The 17,414-nt window shown below is 38.9% G+C and overlaps 1 protein-coding gene and 1 long non-coding RNA gene across 4 annotated transcripts in view; one reads left to right on the top strand and one right to left on the bottom strand.

Moving 5' to 3' along the window:
* Nucleotides 1–17,414, top strand: part of LOC113048374 (NACHT, LRR and PYD domains-containing protein 3-like) — a 165,367-nt gene that overhangs the window by 66,064 nt on the left and 81,889 nt on the right. The gene's annotated exons all lie outside the window — the stretch shown is intronic.
* LOC113048382 (uncharacterized) lies at nt 1,559–12,708 on the bottom strand. Its single transcript, XR_003276466.1, has 6 exons — nt 12,649–12,708; nt 12,191–12,320; nt 11,944–12,037; nt 4,665–4,768; nt 2,562–2,682; nt 1,559–1,997 (listed from the first exon to the last, which is right to left on the bottom strand). It is a non-coding gene; the product is annotated as an uncharacterized LOC113048382 (long non-coding RNA).

Below are 17,414 nucleotides of genomic sequence, written 5' to 3'. Positions count from 1 at the left end.
GGAGGCAGCTAGCAGATGGTCGGTTTAGCCAGTCTGTCTGCTTCCTGACCTGGGCCCCAGTTAGTCAAGTACAAACACTAAGACTATGTGCCATATTTCTAGACAGAAGAGTGGCGCCACCCCAGGAGGGATGAAGACCATCTCTTTTAAACAGGTCAGGTCTGCCCCAAAAGCTCGTCCAATTGTCTATGAAACCTATGTTATTCTGTGGGCACCACTTAGACATCCAGCCATTGAGTGATGACAATCTGCTATGCATCTCGTCACCACGGTAAGCAGGGAGGGGACCAGAGCATATTACAGTGTCTGACATCGTGCTTGCAAGTTCACACACCTCTTTAAAGTTATTTTTAGTGATCTCCGACTGGCGAAGTCGAACATCATTAGCGCCGGCATGAATAACAATCTTACTGTATTTACGTTTAGCATTAGCCAGCACTTTTAAATTTGCCAAGATGTCAGGCGCTCTGGCTCCTGGTAAACATTTGACTATGGTGGCTGGTGTCTCTATATTCACGTTCCGTACAATAGAATCGCCAATAACTAGAGCACTTTCATCAGGTTTCTCAGTGGGTGAATCACTGAGTGGGAAGAACCTGTTTAATGTTTTGATCGGAACAGAAGAGCGGTGTTTTGACCCACGACTACACTGCCTCACCGTCACCCAGTTGCCCTGCTGCAGGGGCTCTGCTGGAACCGGACAATGTACAGGAGTCCCTGAGCTAGACGCATCCAAAGCCATATCTAGAGCCCTAACATTCTTACTGTCCTCAATTAAAGTTTGGATGCGTGTCTCCAATTCTGAAATCTTCTCTGTCAGCCTAACTGTTTCCCTGCATTTATCACATGTGAATCCCTCATCAGCGACAGAGATAGATAAACTGTACATGTGGCAAGAGGTGCAAATAACAATTGTAGGAGAAGCCATTACTCACCGTGCTTGATGAAATATTCTTACTGCGGTTGTTTGATGAACTTGTGGAAAACTGCAGCGTGAGAGAGGAGAGGAGAGGAGAAAAGAAAACGCTAATGACAAGCTAACGAGTGCTAACGCTTTGCAGGTGTGCTGCAGTCACGGAAGAGTGAACGATCAAAATTAATCTGATAAGATTGAATCGTAATAATCAGAAATATGGTGTGAATTAAGTTATATTTTACAATTTAAAAAACAAACAAACAGACAGTGATAGTAACCCTGCTGAAAAAAACAATAGAAACCATTACAGAAATTCTAATGGTTTCCATTACAAAACCATTACAAACCATCAGCAATTAACCATTAAAACCATTACCAAATGGTTTCCATTACGTAGTGTGTTTTGGGCATATTCCATTAGGATTTATTGGTTTGTATTGGTTTCCATTACAAATTTGTATTGGTCACGATTTGCACATAATGGTTTCCATCACAGTTTTGTATTGGTTCTGATGGTTCCATTACAAGTTTGTGTTGGTCTTTATTAAAACAAATTTAATGGTTTCTGTTGGTTTTGTAATGGTTCTGATGGTTCCATTACAAGTTTGTATTGGTCTTTATTAAAACAAATTTAATGGTTTCCGTCAGTTTTGTAATGGTTCTGATGGTTCCATTGCAAGTTTGTACTGGTCTTTATTTGCATATATTTAATAGTTTTCGTTGCAGTTTTATATTGGTTCTGATTTGAATGTTTAACTGATAGCTGGTAATTAGGCCATTAATTAATATAAGTAAATAATTTAAATTATTAATACAAACTGTACACAGGTTTTGTCAAGAATATAATGTTTTTATTTATTTAAACTTCATACCAACCTTTCAATAGCAAACAGTTCAAGTTGTTTTGCAAAGAATTAAGAATATGCACCTAAAATCAAAATTATTCACAGAATACTCAACATAGCTGGAATTAACACAAAACCTTGACATTACATTTTATTTTAATTATTGTTATTCATTTATGCATTATAGAAATGCAGGAACTATGAACTGTTTTTTGTGGCTTGTAGCCGTCTCAGACCTGCAAAAAAAAAAAAAGGAAAAAAAAGGGACAATTCATTAGGACAATATACCACATTACCAGTATGTGAGATTATCCATACATATATTTATATGTCAGTCTCAAAAAAGTTATTGATTTTTCTTCCATGCCTAAAATCATTAGGATTTAAAAAAAGAAAATGTTCCATGAATATATTTTGTAAGTTCCCTACCATAAATGTATCAACTTAATTTTTTATTAATAAAATGCTTTGCTCTGGATTTGAAATATTTTTCACAATATTTAGATTTTTTAGCACCATCAGATTCCAGATTTTCAAATAGTTGTATCTCAGACAAATATTGTCCTCCTAACAAACCATACATCAATGGAAAACGTATTTATTATTATTATTGAAATAAAAATCTAAAAAATAAAATAAAAACAATTATCCTTGTAACTGGTTTTGTGGTCCAGTTTCACAAATAGGCTTGAATAATTACATTATCTACTTTTTATGGTACATAGTCTCTATTCACTTCGAGTCATATTAGATAAGAGGATGTAGCAATTCCATTCGGATATGGATATGCAAACACTTACCACTGACAGTTTTATCTGGTTTATGTCACTGATCTCCTCAGCCAGGTATTTCCATACACTTAGGAGGCGTTTATTTCCTATAAGGTGTGGCCTTTTTTCTTCAGCTTCTAAGACAGACACTCTTGTTTTGAACACACACACGCACACACACACACACACACACACGCACACACATAAACAAAAATTGAAATTCAAGAACTGATGGACTAATCTCAGACTTTAAATCTGACCACTCTCAAGTGGAAATTAAGTAGCATATGTGACCTGTGCTGGCAAAGTTAGTCACAATGAGCAAAAATCAGTTGAGGTTTTTTTTCTCATTAAAAAGTCCTTCAAAATGATGTATAACTGTGTATATATATATATATATATATATATATATATATATATATATAAATTACTGAGCTATGCCCGTTTGAAGTTGAAAGAGTTGGCAAAGTCAACTCTTTTCTATTTTCTAAAGGTTCCAAACCAAAATCACTGAGCAACATTGCATCTTTTCCTGCAGTTCTTTTCTTAATAATAATTCACTTTTTTATTTTACATCCGAACAAAAGCATTCAAGTAAGAAAAACTAATAATCAAATGTAAAATCCCTTTATTCATTACAAATAAATTAATTATTAAAACTATAAAAGCAGTTCAATTAGTCATTCTGTGTATACAGGTGCTCGTCATATAATTAGAATATCATAATTTCAATTAAAAAAGTGAAACCTGTATATTATATTCATTCATTACACACAGACTGATATATTTATTTATATCTGACAACTAAGGAAAATCCCAAATTCATTATCTTAGAAAATTAGAGTATAACTTAAGACCAATACAAAGAAAGGATTTTTAGAAATCTTGGCCAACTGAAAAGTATGAACATGAAAAGTATGAGCATGTACAGCACTCAATACTTAGTTGAGGCTCCTTTCCCCTGAATGACTGCAGCAGTGCGGTGTGGCATGGAGTCGATCAGTCTGTGGCACTGCTCAGGTGTTATGAGAGTCCAGGTGTCTCTGATAGTGACCTTCAGCTCTTCTGCATTCTTGGGTCTGATATATCACTACTCAGCAGCAGTACAGTCCTTTTTGAAGCGAGACACTTCTGGTTCTGTCTGTTGTTCAAGAGTGGCTTGACACAAGGAATGCGAAGCTGAAACCCATGTCTTGCATATGTGCGTAGCGGTTCTTGAAGCACTGACTCCAGCTGCTGTCCACTCTCTGTGAATCTCCCCCACATTTTTGAATGGGTTTTGTTTCACAATCCTCTCCAGGGTGCAGTTATCCCTATTGCTTCTACACTTATTTTCTACTACATCTTTTCCTTCCCTTCTTCTCTCTATTAATGTTCTTGGACGCAGAGCTCTGTGAACAGCCAGCCTCTTTAGCAATGACCTTTTGTGTCTTCCCCTCCTTGTGCAAGGTGTCAATGGTCGTCTTTTGGACAACGGTTAAGTCAGCAGTCTTCCCCATGATTGTGTAGCCTACAGAACGAGACTGAGAGACCATTTAAAGGATTTGCAATTGTTTTGAGTTAATTATCTGATTAGAGTGTGGCACCAGGTCTCTTCAATATTGAACCTTTTCACAATATTCAAATTTTCTTGGATACTGAATTTGGGATTTTCCTTAGTTGTCAGTTATAAACATCAAAATTAAAAGAAATAAAGATTTGGAATATATCAGTCTGTGTGTAATGAATGAATATAATATACAAGTTTCACTTTTTGAATGGAATTAGTGAAATCAACTTTTGGATGATATTTTAATTATATGACCAGCACCTGTATTTATCAGGATATATATATATAACTGTAATTTGAATGTCGGATTGAAATGAACACTGTCATTAGAGTAGTTAATTGTTAGCATAAGTGCGGCTAATAATAATAATTAAAAATAATAATAATAATTAGCATGTTTTTGTGTTTTGCTTTGGTACTGAAATTGGTACTGTGACAACACTAATAGTTAGACCTCGATTAATGTGTTCAAGTGCACTGCAGGTTGGAGCAAAACTCTGCATGTAAGTGGACCTTAAGAGACAATGTTGAGATCTCCTGCAATATGTTCTGAGCATGCACTATAAAGAGACAGAATGACTTACAACACTGGTGTCCAGTCCTGGGCTGGAGGACCACCGTTCTGCAGAGTTTCTGCTGATCCTTGATCAGCTGCTCAGGTCTGCTTAACTGGGGTTGGAGCTAAACTCTAAAACAAGAGAAGACAACCAATATTATGAAGTTAAAAAAAAAAAAACGATTCAGAAATATGCACAACGTTTGAAAATGCACAAAGATGAGAAGAAAGCTATGTGTTTAATGAGAACTTTCCACTGAAAAATAAGAACCAATATTAAGTCACAGATGCATTTTTATTAATTCTTATTAATATTGTTTAAATATGTTACAGTAACCTTGTGCTTTATCAATGATTTTCAGTCTCTGAAATAGAAAAGATCTATCAGTGCTGAATGGGATCATACATACATCATATGTAATGATATTTAACAAGAGTTCTAACACTGTGTCATCACTGGACAGCACAACAAAATACAACAGAGCCTTTTATAATCAGTGATGTTGTTACGAACCCCTGTTATAAAAATGCTCATTGAGAAAGGGGTCCACAACATAAGAGGAGACATGAGGCCGACAGCAATTTAACCATTTATTTTTGGACTAATAAACGATTACGCAATCTCACATCTCTCATTCACCTCAACTCTCCACATGTAACAATAACAATTAAACTATACCAAAGTCAAAGAATATACTTAACAGACACTGACAAATAGATCAAACCAAATAAACATCAAATAGAACACAGCTTTCTTCGGAGGCTGGCTGGACAGCATGATGCACGCAAAATTCACCACTGCATGGAATTCACTGCTGCATGCTTCATTCTGGTTCACACTTCTCTTATATACTCTAGTTGAGCCATCAGAGCAACAGGACACAGGTGTGCAGGGGCGGAGCCTAACACTCAGAAGAGAAAAGACTAATTAGATCACAAACAAACACAGATACAACACTCAGAAGGCTTAGGCCGTAACACTTCTCCCCCTAAAGGAAGAATTTGACTTTTCTCTTTCCTTCCTTAAAAGGACAAGGAAAAAATAATTCTGAATGAAACCATACCAAAACCTAAACCAAACCGCGAGACAAAGCGTCGGCCACCACATTGTCAGATCCTCTTTTGTGATGGATCTTCAAGTTATACGGCTGAACCATCAAAGCCCAACGCATCAATCGTTGATTATGGTTATACATTTTATGCAGAAATACCAACGGATTATGATCCGTATAAACGGCGACTGGACAAGAGCTGGACCCCACATAAACATCAAAATGTTGCAATGCCAACAACATAGCTAAAGTTTCTTTTTCAATAGTGGAGTAATTCAACTGATGACGGTTAAACTTAGCTGAAAAGTATGACACTGGGTGGCCGATTCCATCAGCACCCTCCTGTAGCAGGACAGCTCCTATTCCCACTGCACTAGCGTCCACCTCAAGCTGGAACGGGCGAGTCATATCTGGGGCAGACAGCACAGGTGCACTGCAAAGAAGAGATTTTGCAGAGAGAAAAGCTTGCTGGCACTCATCAGTCCAACTGAAACAAACTTTAGGACTACACAGTTGAGTTAAGGGGGCAACAACACTTGAGAAATTTTTGCAAAAACACCGGTAGTATCCAACCATGCCCAGGAATCTACGCAACTCTCTCCTCGTAGTAGGTACTGGATAGCTAAGGACAGCGGCCACTTTTCCATCCAATGGCCGTACCTGACCATTCCCCACCTGCTTCCCTAAATAGGTGACAGAAGCCTTAACAAATTCACATTTCTTAAGGTTTAGCGTTAAGGAAGCATCTGCTAAACGCTGAAACACGTCATGTAAGGTCGACAGGTGTTCATCCCATGTAGATGAATAGATGACTACATCATCCAAATAAATATTGCAATTAGGAACCTCACCTAAGACAGTTGACATCAAACGCTGAAACGTTGCCGGTGCGTTTCGCAGGCCGAACGCCATTCGCGTATATTGTAGGAAAGCGTCAGGGGTAACAAACGCGGAGACCTCAGAAGCACGTTTAGTGAGAGGCACCTGCCAATAGCCTTTCAGCAGGTCTAACTTAGTGATATATTTTGCGCCCCCAAGATTGTCAATACAATCATCAATACGCGGTAAGGGAAAAGCATCAGCCACAGTGACAGAATTGACTTTCCTGAAGTCGGTACAAAAGCGAAAAGACCCATCAGCCTTTGGTACTAGAACGCACGGCGAGCTCCAGGGACTATTGCTCGGAACAGCAAAACCATTCTGCAATAAATATTTCACTTCGTTCTTCATTGCCTCTCGTTTACCTATTGGACAGCGATAAGCATGTTGCTTGAGGGGTAATGCACTGCCGACCTCGATGTCATGCTGGATGACATTAGTACCAGGAGGAACGTCATAGAATAAACTCCGAAAACTTTCTATCAACTTCATTATGTCTCCTCGCTGTTCGATCGTTAAATAGGAGAGCTGAGAGGAAAGCAAAGATAAAACTTCTGAGTTTTCAAAACATCCTCCTTGTAAAGCTTCCATAGGGATATTCAACCCATCATCCTCAGTGTCGGTAGGCAAGGTATAAGTTAGTAAGGAAATATGCTCAGTGGTTAACTCAGTCACCGGTTCACATGCCAAACCCTCAGTGGTGTTCTCTTTTGGTTCAACACGACATAAATATGGTTTCAACATATTGACGTGACATAAGCGAGTTTTTCGTCTCCTCTCAGGAGTATATAAGATGTAATCAGTTTCACTCAACTTACTTTTGATCACATAGGGGCCAGAAAAACGCGCAGAGAGTGTGGACCCAGGAATGGGGAGCAGTACTAAAACTTTCTCTCCTGGCAGAAAATTACGCACAACTGCCTTTCGATCAAAGCGTTTCTTCATTTTCTTTTGTGAAAGAGACAGTGCTTCTTTCGCCACAGTACACGCGTTACGCAAACGCTCACGAGTACGTGATACAAAATCAAGGACATTAGTCTTCGCAAATGAACCTGTAGAAAGGAATTCCTCTTTCAACATATTTAAGGGTCCACGGACATTATGACCAAACACAAGCTCTGACGGACTAAACCCAAGCGAGTCCTGTCGGGCCCCACGCACAGCAAATAAGACTAATGGAACTCCATCGTCCCACTCATTCCCAGTCTCTATACAATACTTGCGCAGTGCCGATTTTAATGTTTGATGCCATCTCTCCAAAGCCCCTTGCGACTCAGGGTGATAGGCACTCGACACAACATGAGACACTCCAAGAGCTTTTAACGAGTTACGAAACACGCGAGACATGAAATTTGAACCCTGGTCAGTTTGAACAGTTTTCGGCAACCCGAAAGTTGTAAAAAACTTCGTTAAAGCTTTAGTTACAGTCTTAGCAGTTATGTTCCGTAACGGGATGGCTTCTGGAAAACGTGTTGCCACGCACATGATTGTCAATAAATATTGACAACCAGACTTAGCCCGAGGAAGTGGGCCCACACAATCCACTAAAACACGCTCAAATGGTTCGCCGACTGCAGGAATAGGGCAGAGAGGAGCAAGCGGTACTACCTGATTAGGTTTTCCACTGACCTGACAAATATGGCATGTCTTACAGTGCTTTGCAACATCAGATTTCAACCCTGGCCAAAAGAAATGTTGGAGCACCCGGTTATAGGTCTTAGTTATCCCAAGGTGTCCAGACCAAGGATGGTCATGGGCCAGACTTAAAACATGTAGTCGAAATCTCAAAGGTACCACAATTTGTTGCACCGAATTCCAGTCTTCCCGCTGCTCAGGATTTAGCGATCTACTCCATTTACGCATGAGCACATTATCATTCCAGTAATACTGTTGGTTACGTAACGACGTGGTCTTATTTTCAACACTCGCACGACATTTGTTTAATGAGGAATCATTTCTCTGAGCTTCAATCAGAGTTTCCCGCGAGACGGGCAAATCAGCAGCCAGATCAAAGCAGAAGGATGAATTCAAAGTCACTTTGGACGCGTCTGAGGATTCAGAAATAAGATCATCTCTCAAAATCTTTGAGAAGACAGAATCGCAGAGAATATTACTTTCTTGATAATCATGCTTCGCTTGTGCTCGCGTCACAACAGCACTAAACACATCTGGCAATTTTTCAGCAAGTACATCAGCCTGCGAATCATTACACGGAACATCAGTCACTTGCACTACCGGCATTACCTTACCTCCAGCTATGTCGTTGCCCATGATAAAATCAACACCTTTCACAGGTAAAGAGGGACGAACTGCAACCTCAAAACACCCAGATGCCAAATCAGAAGAGACGTATACGCGATGAAGAGGAACAGGCACCAAACCCATTTCAATACCCTGCACAATCGCGCTGGTATTACACGCGGAGTCAGCACAAAAATCCAAAATATCTGATAATATAAAGGACTGAGACCATCCTGTATCCCGGAGGATTCTTACAGGTTTTCGACTCTTGACCTTATCAGTTAACGACACAAATCCATCGAACATGAAAGGCTGAAAACAGCTCTCAGGTGTTGCAGGAGAACCAGAGAAGGACGGAGACAGAGTTTTCACCAAAACAGAACCTCGAGGCTGAAAAGATGAAGAATCTTGTCGCTCTTGTTTACGTTTTAAGATACGACACTCGGCTAGCATGTGTCCCATTTTGTGACAATAACCGCACTCTCTATTAGACTTCGGACTGGTAGGAACCCATCTATTTTTTGAATCAGAAAAATTTTCATTTTCTTTTGGTGAGGGACCCCCAAATTCAGACGAACGCTTAAAAAACACAGTTTTGTGCATTAATGCGTACTCGTCAGCTAACACAGCAGCCTGTTGTACGGTGCTGACTTTTTGTTCATTTAAGTACAATGCAGTACGTTCTGGAACGCAGTTTTTAAATTCTTCAATCAGAAAAAGTTCTCGCAAAGAATTATAGTCAGTTACCTTACACGCTTTGATCCACCGATCAAATAAAATTCCCTTTTCACGAACAAACTCGACATAAGTTTGAGACACTGCCTTCTTTGTGGTACGAAATCGCTGTCGATAATGCTCAGGCACCAATTCATATGCCCGTAGAATTGCGGTTTTCACGGCATCGTACTGTACGCTTTCCTCTAACGAGAGAGATGCACACACCTCTTGCGCCTTACCCGATAGTTTACACTGTAACATTAGTGCCCAAACTTCGTTTGGCCATCTTAAAGCAACTGCAACTCGTTCAAAAGCTTGAAAATACGCTTCAACTTCCTTCTCACGGAAGGGTGGAACAATAGAGATATTTTTAACAACATCAAAATGAGTTGAAAACGGCGCTACTACAGATTCCGATGCGGTATCAGTTGAGACAGAATTAATACTCGAATTTGATGGACCTGCTGGTGTCTCAGAATTACCCTTCAAACTAGATGTTTTAAAAGTAGATTTTTTAGGTACCTCTGCTACAGCCTGCAACTCCAACTCCCGCAGTCGCACTTTTGTATCTGCATCAATTCGATACATCTCGATCTGACGCTTCAAATCATCTTGTCTCGCCTGAGCTCTATCCTGAGTCTCCCATTGTAACCGTGCTAAACGTAACTTTAAACGTGAATCTGAACTAACTATTGGTGACGACTGTGTAGAAAGTGAAAGAGGTTCAAATTTAGGCATTGACGACGACGGACCTACCTCCGCACCAACCTCAATCAATGGAGTGACTGGATCACCAGTCAACACACGTAAGGGAGGACTTCCTGCAGCCGGTGCCGCCAACTCCGCTGCTGCAACAGAAACAGTTTCCATAGAAGGAAATACCCCCTTATTAGTCAAACTAGCCACCAAACAAGCTTTTAACGCTTCTTTACGCAGTGTTCTAGAGATAGAAATCTCATAATGTTGAGCAATGAGAAACAAATCATTTTTCCGACATGTCTCTAATACTTCAACACTAGGTTGATCTATAAATTGACTCAACTCAAAGGTTGCCATCTTTACGAGAAGACAAAAGAAAACCCAATGTATAAGGAATAAACCAACGCACTCCGGTCCTACTTACCTAACCATCAAGCTAACTATAACCTAACTAGTCTTCAGAGGGTACCGATTAAGAGATTACTCTCTCCCCCGGAATACCTCCAAAAACAACAAACTAAAATAATAAAGAAAACAATAAACAGCAAACCGTCGTCAGGACTGGTGCTAGACACAGCCCTGCTGGCTCACTCTTTCTAACCGGAGAATACGTAGGATCACCCCCAATCTGCTCCACAGAATCCAATTCAGAATCAAATCAACCTTAAAAGAAAAATCAGGACAAAATCCGGGACGAGCCCCCATTTATGTTACGAACCCCTGTTATAAAAATGCTCATTGAGAAAGGGGTCCACAACATAAGAGGAGACATGAGGCCGACAGCAATTTAACCATTTATTTTTGGACTAATAAACGATTACGCAATCTCACATCTCTCATTCACCTCAACTCTCCACATGTAACAATAACAATTAAACTATACCAAAGTCAAAGAATATACTTAACAGACACTGACAAATAGATCAAACCAAATAAACATCAAATAGAACACAGCTTTCTTCGGAGGCTGGCTGGACAGCATGATGCACGCAAAATTCACCACTGCATGGAATTCACTGCTGCATGCTTCATTCTGGTTCACACTTCTCTTATATACTCTAGTTGAGCCATCAGAGCAACAGGACACAGGTGTGCAGGGGCGGAGCCTAACACTCAGAAGAGAAAAGACTAATTAGATCACAAACAAACACAGATACAACACTCAGAAGGCTTAGGCCGTAACAATGTTCTCTACACTGGATGCGGCACGAAACAACAAATCACAGATGGTGATCTGATGCCTTTTCCTATTTATGATGTACTGACACAAAGTTTAAATGATTTTTAACAGTCACTTTGGAGTGAGAGTGTGTAGCTTGGAGATAGAGATATTTTTATGTTTCTGAAATAAGTCTCATGTACACTAAGAAAACTGCATTTATTTGATCATAAAAAAAATGGTAATGTTGTGAAATATTAGTACAATTTCAAATAACTGCTTTATATGTGAATATTTTGTACAATTTTATTCTTGTTTTCACAAAGCATGATTTCTGAAGGATTGTGTGACACTGGAGACTGATGCTGAAAATTCAGCTTTGATCACTTATTAAAACAAACTTAAATAGAAAATAGTTATTAAAAAAATTGTAATTTCACAATTTAACTGTATTTTAATCAAATAAATGCAGCAGTGGTGAGCATAAAAGATGTCTTTGAAATACATGACAAATCTGACCCTTACATTTTTGAATGGTGTATGTTTGACAAATTGCTTACTATTCATGGTTCATAATGTCTAAAAATGTTCTTCGACAGGAGATATGACTCTAGAGCACAGCCATCAGCATGGAAGAACCTAGGAACATAAGCACTGTCACAGAGACAACAATATTTATTATACAATGCCAGGTATAAGGCATATACTATAGCAGAGGTGAAATGCAGAAAAGAAAAATAATAATTCACAGAATATATAATTTATATAATCATTTACAATAAATATATATATATATTTTAGTTTTACTTATTTAGTAATGCTCCTACAGCGTGGACATCAAAATGTGTATGTTTTCATCCTCTCTGTCAGCAGCTCCCTTCAGAAATGTTAAAATCAGGAACTTCTCCTGCGTCATAGAGGTTTTTTTCTGGCACTTCTGAAATCACAGAACAAGTTTGTATTTATGTGTTTACCATGAAAGATCAAAACCTGAAGGTTTCAGTCCATTTTCACGATCTATGTAAGTGATGTAACGTTATCCGGTTACGTTAGTGCACATTTTAGGATTAAACAGTGGATACATTTAGGGTTAAATTAATTCGGTTAAGTTACTTCCATTCATCCATTGATATATATGGAGAGAGAGAGAGACAGAGAGAGAGAGAGAGAGAGAGCGAGCTCATCTACACACAAGATGACATTAAAAGCCCAAACTTAATAAACAAGAGCTCATGTCTATCGTTACCTCTTGTATTTAGCCTTACCTTTGAGATGCTAACGGACTTTTTCTGACGACGCTAAACCATTTCTATAAAGTAAATATTAAACGAAAGTGTATAATTTACATGAAATAAAGTGTCAGGAATACTTTAAATGTACTATTTGTGTAATTTAATAGACTAAACTTACCTAAAAAAAAAAAAGTGAAATCACATTGAGTGTCAGCGATCAGCTGCTTGACGGTTGGGCTGCCGCCTCGTTTCCATGGTGACGTCCTCCGCTCCAGTTCTGCGCGCGCGCACATTACAGCACGTGGAAGTCACGCAGAATTTCACTGTTATTTCACATCTATTTTTGGGCTAAATTTGGACCAAATCCGACAGACAAAACAAAGACCAACTTTTCAAGTCAATTTTGAAGGCCATGACGAGTCGAGTTGATTTAAAAAAAAAAAAAAAAAAATTAAATGAATTAAAAATAACCTTTCCAAATGACGTATGGTGGCAATCCAAGACAATACATACCACCAATAGAAGAAAGCAATTTACCAATAGAGACCCACAGGGACCATTACTGTGACCATTACAACCAACATAATTCCCATTATAACCATTAAAACCATTACAAATTTTGTAATAGTTTCTATTGTTTGTGTGTTCATTTTTTTTCAGCAGTAGCCTACCCACTAAGACCATTACAGTTTTCCAAAGAAACCACTAAATTTATTGGAGTCATAATGGTTTCTACTGGTGTCCAGTAGATACCACTAGAAGTTTCTAAAGGTGTTCTATTGGTCCTTAATGGTATCCAATATACAATACACGCCACCAATAGAAGAAATCAAATAACCAATAGAGACCATTACAGTGTCCATTAAAACCATTAGAATTCCAATAAGAACCATTAAAACCATTACAAATTCTGTAATGGTTTCTATTGTTTTTTTCAGCAGGGAAGAAAGATTATAGAGAAAAAATATAAAATAAAAACAGCTACATGGAGCTATGATTAGCTACAGAAGGCCAACAGGAAGTAGAGAAAACACAAATTCATGTTTAACATATTTAGCTATGGCTTGATCAGGTTATAATGACTGCAAGAGTCTAGCGGGATGTTAAAGGCTAAGGAGTTTGTCAGTTTCTTTTACTGATTATTTTCAGGTTAAAGCATGATTTACAGTTTTTCCTCGATTGCTTAAACACGTTTCTTGAAACTATGCCTCGTATTCTCAAAACTATAAACACAAATCCATAACGTCTCACCCAGTTTCCCAAACAGCCTATTTTCAGGTCAAAATGAAGCTCTACACTCAAAACCATTCACTCTTGCTGAAAAACCAAACTTTGCCCTCAGACAGGACACACAAGCCCTCAAAAATCACACACACTACAACATAGTCTAACACACTGGTGCAATAAATTCAAAAAAACATTTCCAAAACTGGTAAGTTATGTTACTTGTGGTTCCCCTCGTCACAAACCTTTTCACATGATGAACAAAAGACACAACCAATGGATACATTGGCACATTTTTATTCATTCAGCGATGGAAGCTGACGTTATCCCAAACAACAACGTAGTGAGGGTGCTCTGGTTGTGCTGGTTCCCTGTGGTCCAACTGGAACATATGCTCTCTTAGACCGTCAAGGAAAGCAAGGAGGAGCATAGTGTTATAGGGTCCTAAAATGGCATGGCGTTGGAGTACCCCTCGTTGGCTGATGGCTGCGCACATAGTGACATTCCCTCCGCGCTGACCAGGGACATTTACAATAGCCTGATGGCCAATTATGTTCCTCCCCCTTCTCCTTCTTTTGGTCAGATTGAAACCAGCCTCATCTACAAAGATAATTTCATGGGGAACAGGCCAGCCTTCAATCTCAAAGATTCTCTGCAAAACACATGAAACACAGTAGAGTAAATCACTATGCTGAAGCACAGTTCAAGAGGGCACAAATGGCAGCATAAACTGCTATACTCTGATGGTACACAATACTTAATGCGATATCGAAATTCATACCTGAACATATTACACTCGTTGGTCTTTCACTCTGTCAGAGTTTCGTTCAAAAGGGACGTGGTATACCTGTTTCATCCGGAACTGGTGCTTTCGGAGAATGCAGTCAATTGTGGAGAGGCTGATGGCATTTATTCCTCGAAAATGATTATTATCCTCAATCACTCTCCTTTGAATCTCTCGCAGGCGGATTACATTATTGGCAATGACCATGTTTACAAGCTCCCTCTCTTGCTCCTCCGACAAAAGCCTTAGCCTGCCTCCAGCAGGTGGTCGTCTCTGTGTCCTAAAAAAATAGAAGCACTACTGTAACTCACACATCCTTTTTACAGGAAAAAAATAGAAACATACTGAAACTATGTGTATGCGAGGCAATTTGATGCATTTCTTTATTACAGTAGTACATAGAGCAGTCTTACTGTAAGTACACCTACCGGTTTTCCTTCCTGAAAGTTCTGATGATGGAGGCGACGGTGAAGCAACTCAAATTAGGCTGTACTCGTTGCCCAGCCTCCCACATAGTCATGACATGGACAAGGACATGATCAACTAAAGTGACTCTAATTTCATCTGACTGCTTGTCTCCTTGCCCTTCCTCCTCCTCCTCCTCGTCTACCTTGTCCTTCACCACGTCCTCCTCTTCCTCTTCTTACTCCTCTTCCTCCTCCTTCACCACGTCCTCTTCCTCTCCCTCCTCCTTCACCATGTCCTCTTCCTCTCTCTCCTCGACCTCTTCCTTAATTTCTTTGTGGATCCATTGTTCCAAAGCTCAAATGAACTGACTCTGGCACTTTTATGTATCTTGAAAGTTCTGATTGATGTGTGTTAAATTTTGACTCTTAGTGTTTTCACCTGGGTAATTGTGTGCTAATTGAGCTGAAACTATGCTGACTTGAGTGAACAATATTGAATGCTAGTGCTTTCTAAATGACCACATGGTCTAGGCAATGAGAAATTAAGGGATTTGTGTGTAGAGTTTTGCAGTGACAGTTCAACAAATCTGACTCATGTCAAAACAGGGAATAGTGTTTATAGTTTAGTGAAATGGGTGTGCTTTTTGATAAATGGCGTTATGGTTTTGAAATTTTAGTTCAAAAGCATGGTTATAGTGTTTAAGCAATCGAGAAAAACTGTAAACAGATACAGCACATTCACATGCAATCGCTTTCGCAATAATGCATTCAAACAAATGTGATCTTACAGTGCTACTACATTATCAGTAGTCTATCTGATTTTGAAGTCTTGAAGAAATTAATCGATCTGTTTAGATTAAATGACGGACAAAAATGTACTGTTATTTTCCTCACAAACAAAATTTGCACAGCAGAAAGCAGCACTTAAAGATTGAATGCTTACAATGTTGTTAGTCTGGCATGTGATAGGGAAAAAATGTTTACACACAATAGCCTAAGCCACTTTAAAACTCTCCTGTTATTTTTTTATTTATTTTATTATTATAATTTTTTATAGGCTACGTTATAAACATAAAATTTCAAACATACTAAAGTACTTTATCCACGGAGTGAAGGTGGAGCTGTGTTTCTGGTATCAGTGAGCGCGGATCAAATGCTCTGAGCGCGGAGGAGAAGTTGTTGCTGCTCACAGACTCTGCTGCGAGTGAGAGAGTTGTTTCACCCGATGAAATGAAGACGACCGCGGCAGCACAAGCACAGCACATCCGCCAAAAAACAACCTGCAGCAATGCTCGTTGCTCGGCTCGCCAAGCTTTACTTTTGTAGGTTGCATGGCAGTAAATAATACGATGATATGATCATGCAGTCAATACAGATATTTAATAAAAACATTAAAAACAAACAGGGCTGTAAAATGAAACAATAAAAAACGCACACCAGGTCTACACCGGACACGAGGGGCGCGATCCAACAAAAGACAACAGAACCCAGAGATGGATACACTGGACACTAACCCCATCAGTGTACTGATGCTCGTTCTGTTTATGATGAAACGTTCTGAAACTGTGTTCAGATGTCATCAAGTTTAGACACACTTTTAGTGCAGTGGGGCACGAATGACAACTCTCGTGTCTGGTGTAGACACAGACAGTGACTAAAAAACTAAAACCAAAACTAAACCAGCGGGCATAATGAGATGGAAATATAGACTAGAAAATATATTTACACTTGCTCTGTCCTCCGTCCATGACACTGACTCACTATGGAGCTGCAGTTTAATCTGAACAGCTCTTAACGCTGATGGGCTAGTTTTAACAAATAAAAAAATTTGAATAAAATAAAATAAAGGTCTTTCCAGCATTGAGGTAATAACATTACAGTTTTGTTTTATCATCTTGTCTCAATTATAAATTTATAACTATACTAAAACTTGTTTTGAAAAATGTCTTTGTCATTTGAATATGGGGTGGTGTTGGCGCAGTGGATAAGACACATGCCTTTGGTGTGAGAGACCCGGGTTCAAATTCACTGTGAGACACCAATGTGTCCCTGAGCAAGACACTTAACCCTTAGTTGCTCCAGAGGCGTGCGACCTCTGACATATATAGCAAGTGTAAGTCGCTTTGGATAAAAGCTTCAGCTAAATGTATATGGATGAGGTTGGATTATTAATCCATCCATTCTTTAAGAGTTTTAAAGATTTAGCTAAATCGTGCAGGTTTAATTTATTCGTTTCTTGTTTTAGGCTTTACAATGCAAAGTAAATCGCAATTTCTTTTGTATAAAGTAACACATAATTAATATAATATAAATAATACTGCACACCTTTTGAATGTAACAAATCTAAAAAAAATTCTCTAAGCTACATGGTATTAAACAATATA

This window comes from Carassius auratus, chromosome 29 (genome assembly GCF_003368295.1).
Source record: "Carassius auratus strain Wakin chromosome 29, ASM336829v1, whole genome shotgun sequence".
Classification (NCBI taxonomy): Eukaryota; Metazoa; Chordata; class Actinopteri; order Cypriniformes; family Cyprinidae; genus Carassius; species Carassius auratus.
This window is presented reverse-complemented; position numbering and strand designations above follow the sequence as displayed.